This window comes from Lepisosteus oculatus, chromosome 16 (assembly GCF_040954835.1).
Source record: "Lepisosteus oculatus isolate fLepOcu1 chromosome 16, fLepOcu1.hap2, whole genome shotgun sequence".
NCBI lineage: Eukaryota > Metazoa > Chordata > Actinopteri > Semionotiformes > Lepisosteidae > Lepisosteus > Lepisosteus oculatus.
This window is the reverse complement of record NC_090711.1, coordinates 18,726,436-18,733,797: the sequence shown is the minus strand read 5'-3', so window position 1 is coordinate 18,733,797 and position 7,362 is coordinate 18,726,436. Positions and strand designations below refer to the sequence as shown.

Here is a 7,362-nt window from a genome sequence, read left to right as displayed (position 1 = left end):
GGTGCACCGCTCCCGGAGGCGCTACAATACCATACCAGAAACCTCTCATTCTACAGCTACAGCCACACCAGAAACCTCTCATTCCATTTCCTAACACCCACCACACCCCTTAACACCATTGCATAAGTTAAACATTCCGAAGTGAAAAATGAAGGCATCCACCATGGCATCATGGTGACAGCTCTTCTGCTTAGTCAAGCCGTGTTTGTACAAAATCTCTCTTACGGCCAGTCTATTCCCCACACACACAACCAGTTCAGGTCACGCAATCTATTATCCAGATGCTTCGGCTGTCTGCGCGCCCAGACCTCGCGAGGCACCCCCACTACTGCGGCACTGCTGTCTTGTCTCAGTAGTCGGAACATTAGCCTGTGATCCAGAGAGGTAAGTCCCACCTTCACCGCCGAGTGCACTTTTAACCAGTGCACCGCGTGCCGGTAGTGCCACGGCAACTTCTCAGCATTGGGCGTAGAATTTGTCTATTGCATCAGGTGTCTCATGGTGTGCGAAAACCACAGACGTACAAAGAAAAAGCAAACATGCATCAGGTCTCCTCGTAATGCCACACAGAGACTGGCCATATAGACACAATCCAACTTCAGTGGTAGATCCAAAACCCCTCTTCCCCCTTCTTCTATCGGCCTGTACATGTCAGTGCGCTTTACGTACTCATACTTCTGCCCCCATACAAAAGCAAAGACAGTACGCACCAGCTCCTTCCTCATCCTTCCTCATTCTTGCTAAATGGAGCAGCAGAGGCAGGACATCAATTTTTAAAACCACCACCTTCCCGAGAAAGGACAAAGATCTGTGCTGCCACAAACCCAACTTTTGCGTCACCTTTTTCATCCTTCCCTCCCGGTTGAGACGTGCAGCATCTTCCGGGTGAAACAAGATACCCAGGATCTTAATCGGGTTCCTCACCACCGTCAGACCCCCAAATGCATCTCCCTTGTTCTGCCAAGTGCCCCAGTATTCTATGGAGCTCTTGTTCCTGTTCAGTTTTGTCCCCAGTCCGTCTTCATACTCCTGTACTATTTTGAGCACATGCAGCAAGCTGACCTCTGAGCTCAAAAACAGAGTAACGTCATCAGCATAGGCGATTACCTTGACCTGTCTCCCCTTGCTTCCAGGCACCACAACTCCCTCCACTCGAGGATCTTCCCGGATCTGGTCCAGAAAAGGCTCTACGTAGAGAACATACAGCAGGGGAGACAAAGGGCACCCTTGCCGTACGCCACACGCCATCGGGATGGCTCTACCTACCCATCCGTTAATGTTAACTCGTGTTTCCACGTTCCTGTATAGGGTCCAGATCCACTCTATGAAGCGCACGCTGACACCCATTCTGGCTAGGATCTCCCACAAGGCAGCGTGGTGGACCCTGTAAATTGCCTTGTTCTGGTCCAGGTTCACCATCATCAATGGCAGCCTCCTGTCACTTACCCATTCTGTTACAGTGCCTTGCGAAAGTATTCGGCCCCCTTGAACTTTTCAACCTTTTGCCACATTTCAGGCTTCAAACATAAAGATATAAATTTTTTATTTTATGTGAAGAATCACCAACAAGTGGGACACAATTGTGAAGTGGAACAAAATCTATTGGATTTTTGAAACTTTAACTAATAAAAAAACGAAAAGTGGGGCGTGCAAAATTATTCGGCCCCCTTGCGTTAATACTTTGTAGAGCCACCTTTTGCTGCGATTACAGCTGCAAGTCGCTTGGGGTATGTCTCTATCAGTTTTGCACATCGAGAGACTGAAATTCTTGCCCATTCTTCCTTGCAAAACAGCTCGAGCTCAGTGAGGTTGGATGGAGAGCGTTTGTGAACAGCAGTTTTCAGCTCTTTCCACAGATTCTCGATTGGATTCAGGTCTGGACTTTGACTTGGCCATTCAAACACCTGGATACGTTTATTTGTGAACCATTCCTTTGTAGATTTTGCTGTATGTTTGGGATCATTGTCTTGTTGGAAGATAAATCTCCGTCCCAGTTTCAGGTCTTTTGCAGACTCCAACAGGTTTTCATCCAGAATGGTCCTGTATTTGGCTGCATCCATCTTCCCCTCAATTTTAACCATCTTCCCTGTCCCTGCTGAAGAAAAGCAGGCCCAAACCATGATGCTGCCACCACCATGTTTGACAGTGGGGATGGTGTGTTGAGGGTGATGAGCTGTGTTGCTTTTACGCCAAACATATCGTTTTGCATTGTGGCCAAAAAGTTCGATTTTGGTTTCATCTGACCAGAGCACCTTCTTCCACATGTTTGGGGTGTCTCCCAGGTGGCTTGTGGCAAACTTTAGACGAGACTTTTTATGGATATCTCTGAGAAATGGCTTTCTTCTTGCCACTCTTCCATAAAGGCCAGATTTGTGCAGTGTAAGACTGATTGTTGTCTTATGGACAGACTCTCCCACCTCAGCTGTAGTTCTCTGCAGTTCATCCAGAGTGATCATGGGCCTCTTGGCTGCATCTCTGATCAGTCTTCTCCTTGTCCGAGCTGAAAGTTTAGAGGGACGGCCAGGTCTTGGTAGATTTGCAGTGGTCTGATACTCCTTCCATTTCAAGATGATCGCTTGCACAGTGCTCCTTGGGATGTTTGAAGCTTGGGAAATCTTTTTGTATCCAAATCCGGCTTTAAACTTCTCCACAACAGTATTACGGACCTGCCTGGTGTGTTCCTTGGTCTTCATGATGCTCTCTGCGCTTTCAACAGAACCTTGAGACTATCACAGAGCAGGTGCATTTATACAGAGACTTGATTACACACAGGTGGATTCTATTTATCACCATCAGTCATTTAGGACAACATTGGATCATTCAGAGATCCTCGCTGAACTTCTGGAGTGAGTTTGCTGCACTGAAAGTAAAGGGGCCGAATAATTTTGCACGCCCCACTTCTCATTTTTTTATTAGTTAAAAAAGTTTCAAAAATCCAATAGATTTCGTTCCACTTCACAATTGTGTCCCACTTGTTGGTGATTCTTCACATAAAATAAAAAAATTATATCTTTGTTTGAAGCCTGAAATGTGGCAAAAGGTTGAAAAGTTCAAGGGGGCCGAATACTTTCGCAAGGCACTGTATGTCCCTTAGAAGTTGCAGATTCCAGGCCAGCATCCTGCCAGCCACCGCACATGTCTGCTCTTCCTTCACCAAAAGGGCCATGATGTTCCTGAGCCTCATGCTCAAAACCCTGGCGAGGATCTTATAGTCTGTACATAACAGCTGTAGAGGTCTCCAATTGTCCAGGTCAGCCTTATCGCCCTTCTTCTTGTAGATCAGCGTTAATAAACCCGTCTTCATCGAGGGGCTCATCTCGCCAAGTACAAGGATCTCTGTAAAAACTGTACACAAAATACACGAAATGTTTCCAGAAAACAATGTAAAATTCAACGGGTAGACCGTCCACCACAGGGAGTGTCCCCTTCTGTAGGCCCAACATGGCGTTCTTAATTTCCTTGGCTGTTATCGGGTTGTCCAAGCCATTGTTTTCGCAGCTTCGGAAACGTACCTGAGCCATCAGCCTGCCCCGCACTTCCTTGTCCACCTCTTTTTCTGCAAAGAGATCTTCATAGTACTCAGTAGCACAACCAAGCATATCAGTTATGTCCTCCACCACCTTCCCGTCCTTCTTCACTAACCTTTTGATGCAGACTTTCTCCTGTTGTATCCTTACCAGGCTGAAAAACTGAGGAGCACTGCTCGTTCTTCTCCATTTGGATACCCCTTAGTCTGAAAAGGAAATCCTTGGCTCGTTGCAACCACTGAGTGCACAAACATGCCCTTATCCTGTTAGCCTTTCGCAGGTCAAAATCTCCTCCGCAATTAGCCTCCTCATACATGAGCTCCAAACACTTTTGTAATCTAGTCAGGTCTTCCCTCTCGGCTTGCCGTCTAGAAACACAATAGTCGATTGACACCTTAGATATTACTTGTTTGCTGTACTCCCACCATTCTACAGCTGTCCAGAACTTCCCACGCATCTGAGAAAGGTGTCCCAACACGCGACCAATTCTTACCTTGTATTCCCTGTCCTCTAGTACAGACCTGTTTAACTTCCAATATCCGTGTCTGAAGCCTCTTTTTTTAACTTTGAAGGACACAGATACCCAAAAGTGGTCTGAAAACCACGTCGGTGCCACCGTTCTACTCAGGATCTCCAACTCCAAAGTATGAAACTCCTTGGCGCCTTGGCGGTTTTCCCACGTGTGATGCTTAAAACCACCAAGCCCGTCTTTTAATTTAAAGTCTTTAATTTTCAACAGTGCACTCGTCCCACCACCCTGTGCTCCCTCCAAATCAATATTGAAGTCACCTCCCAACACCAAGCTTCTATTTGTGTAGAGCACTAGCTCCAAGTCCTTAAAAAATTCCCCCTGCATTCTCCTGTCGGCCGGCACGTACACCCACTATTCTCAGTGGTATATCTCCCCATCGACCGTCAACTATTAAAAGTCTGCCTGGAACTATAGATCTTGCTTCGTGCGGCATGAACAAAGGGGAACCGCAGAGAATGCCTATCCCGGAGGAGTGGACTCCACCTGCACTCCACCAAGACCGTCCCTTCTTCTATTCCTGCTGAAATACCTCTGCGTCCTTACTTCCCACCAAGTGCGCCTCCTGGAGGACACAGAAATCAAAACTTCTTTTGGCTAATTCTTCAAAGACTGCGTGTCGCTTTTCTTTACTCTTTAAACCCCCGACGTTCGTTGTAGCAAGTGTGAGGGTCATGATGGACCTTCAAAGTTCACTATCCATCTCCTTTCCAGCCACAGGTGACACAGGGTCTAAATTCCAGAAATAATGTGGAAACATACCCTCCTCCTCCAGCATCGCGGCCCGGCCTGCGTTTTCTTGCCCCATTTCCACCTCGTCTGTCCTTCCTGGGATAGGCGGAACGCAGGAAGCACTAGGGCTCTCGTCAGTTCCACCACTTACCAGTACTGAGCAAAAGCCATATGCTTGCGACGGTTCCACCTGCTGCCCTGGTGGCAGTGTTCCTTCCATCCCTTCTGAACCTACCTGGTCTTCCAAGACAGGCCCTAGATCTTCCGAAGTGCCTGTCTCCTTCACTTCACTGCCACCCCCTTCCTCCGCCAGCGGAGCCCTTTCTTTCTTTTTGGGTTTGTTCCCTTCCAACATTGCACACTCATCACTTTCTACCCTCTGCCTCTTGGGGGGGCTTTTGAACTACTCGCCACCACATCGTCTACCTCCTGATTCCCCACTTCTGCATCACCCTGCTCCTTACTGCCGGGATCCTCTGGAGCCTCCTCCGGTTGTTCCTCCACTTGCATCCCAGACTGCTCTTCCACCAGCTGCCCTGCTGCCTGTTCGCCCTGAGGTTTATCCTTCTCCACTCTCTCCACGCCCCAAGACTGTCTACTGACTCCTGCCACCTCCTGGGTTGCCACTCCCCTTCTACGATTTCTCCTTCTGATTTTTTCGTGCCTCTGAACCCCCCAATTCCCAGCCAGCCTCCTCTTCATTTGTAACCTCGTCACCCTCCTCCTCTTCTATGAAATCAGTTACATTCCCCGTCATTGCCGCTACAAAGGTCAGGTCTCTTCTTAGACAACTCCTGTACATATGATCATCCTCGCCACACAAAGAACAGACTTTTTCTTACAAGTCCTTTTTGTGTGGCCCTCCTCCCCACACCTTGTGCAACGTGATGTACTGCAGTATTTTTCCAGGTGACCTATTTCATGGCATTTCTTACAGAATGGGGGCTGATCCCGATAGAACAAGTACCCACGGCTTTCCCCAAGGGCAAACAATGCTGGGGGGTGCGAAAAACCCTTCATAATTCGCGTTAGCTTTTAAGGTCACCTGATACTGCCTTTTCCCTGTCCAATAACCGTATCTGTCATTTATCCTCTTAGGCCTACCGGCTGATTCCACATGCATCTCCAGGAAAGCTGTAACGTCATCATCCGTAACAAACGGATCATACATATTAACAATGATCCAGCGGGTGTCGTCTTGGCCTAATCCTAGCAACTCGAAGTCTCTCAGACATACTGCATCCTGTTTCTGCACACAAATTTCCGACACCTTCTTATATATTCGCTCTACACAAAAGGATACTTCAAAATATTTCTCCTGCCAATTCCCCTGCACACATAGGACCTCAAGGGGTGTTACCTCCAGGGTCTTCAACACGCGCTCCACAAACAGCTCCCGACCAGGCATGTCGGTGTCCTTCCTCCATCCGAAACGAATTGTCCATTTGATGCTTGGCCCTCTCCCCAGCCTAGCTGCAGGGCCCGTCGCCCCGGCCCCCCTGAGGATGACCCGGGCCGGAAGCCTCCGCCGCTTTCCGCTCCCTCCGCTCCTTCAAAAAGGCTCCGCTCCTCATATGGACGAGAGACGAGACCCGAGAAGAAGGAGCTCCAGTCCACCTCATTTGCTTGCCCGCTAACTAGCTACGTCTGTCTTTTAACCGCTGAGAGAAGGTGGTGCACCGCTCCCAGAGGCGCTACAATACCGGGCCGATGCGTGGAGAGGATGGAGCAAGCTCCTGATCCAGCTCCCTGTTCCAAAAATCTGTTTAATATGTGGTCCCCCGATGGGGGACGTATCAGATATTAAACTGATAAGAACAGATTTTTTTTATTAGAAAAACAGTACAAAAATCAGACCGTTTCCTACCCACCACCTTTAACACCACGTGATCAAGTCCTACCATCGCTCTCTTGCGGCTGCGAATCCCCAGCGCATAATGTCCCATCGAATCCTTCTGACCACGTCCGCTTTCACTCTCCTCAGAATCCCTGCTATGGTCACCTCCACACCGTTCCTGATCAGCTCATTCCGTGCTTCCCACACGTAGATCTTCGTGAGACTGATCAGGAGCCACAGCAGGAAGCTAGCATTCCAATTACGGGAACCGGGCACTCCTCGCATCACCATCCGCAGTGACAATGGGGAATCCAGACTTACATGTGCGTATAGGTGTCTGCTGGTCCTCCACACCCTCTGCACGAACCTGCACTCCCAAAACACATGGTTCACGGTCTCTTCACCTGTGCAGCCTTGTCTTGGGCACTGACTCTGCCTTGATAGTCCATGCGCATGCATGACGGACCTGACCGCCATCCGACCCCACACGCCGAGCCGAACTTCCGGGTGTGCCCGCAGCCACTGCAGTGCGTGGCGGTAATGCAGTGGGAGTCGCTCCGCCTTCGGGGTCGTGTTGCTCCAGACGGTCAAGTGTTGCATGCTCGTCAAGAGCCAGAGGCTCACAAACTGGCCACACAGGTGGGGCGGGTTATCGTGCAGGATGACGCGCAGGCCAGCAACGAAGACACAGTCCAGCTTCACCGGGAAGTCTGGAATCCCCTTGCCGCAGTCCTTGA

General features: G+C 49.3%; 1 pseudogene; it reads right to left on the bottom strand.

Moving 5' to 3' along the window:
• Window positions 1-6,457: 6,457 nt before the first annotated feature.
• On the bottom strand, window positions 6,458-6,632 carry LOC138223461 (U2 spliceosomal RNA; annotated as a pseudogene).
• Window positions 6,633-7,362: the final 730 nt, after the last annotated feature.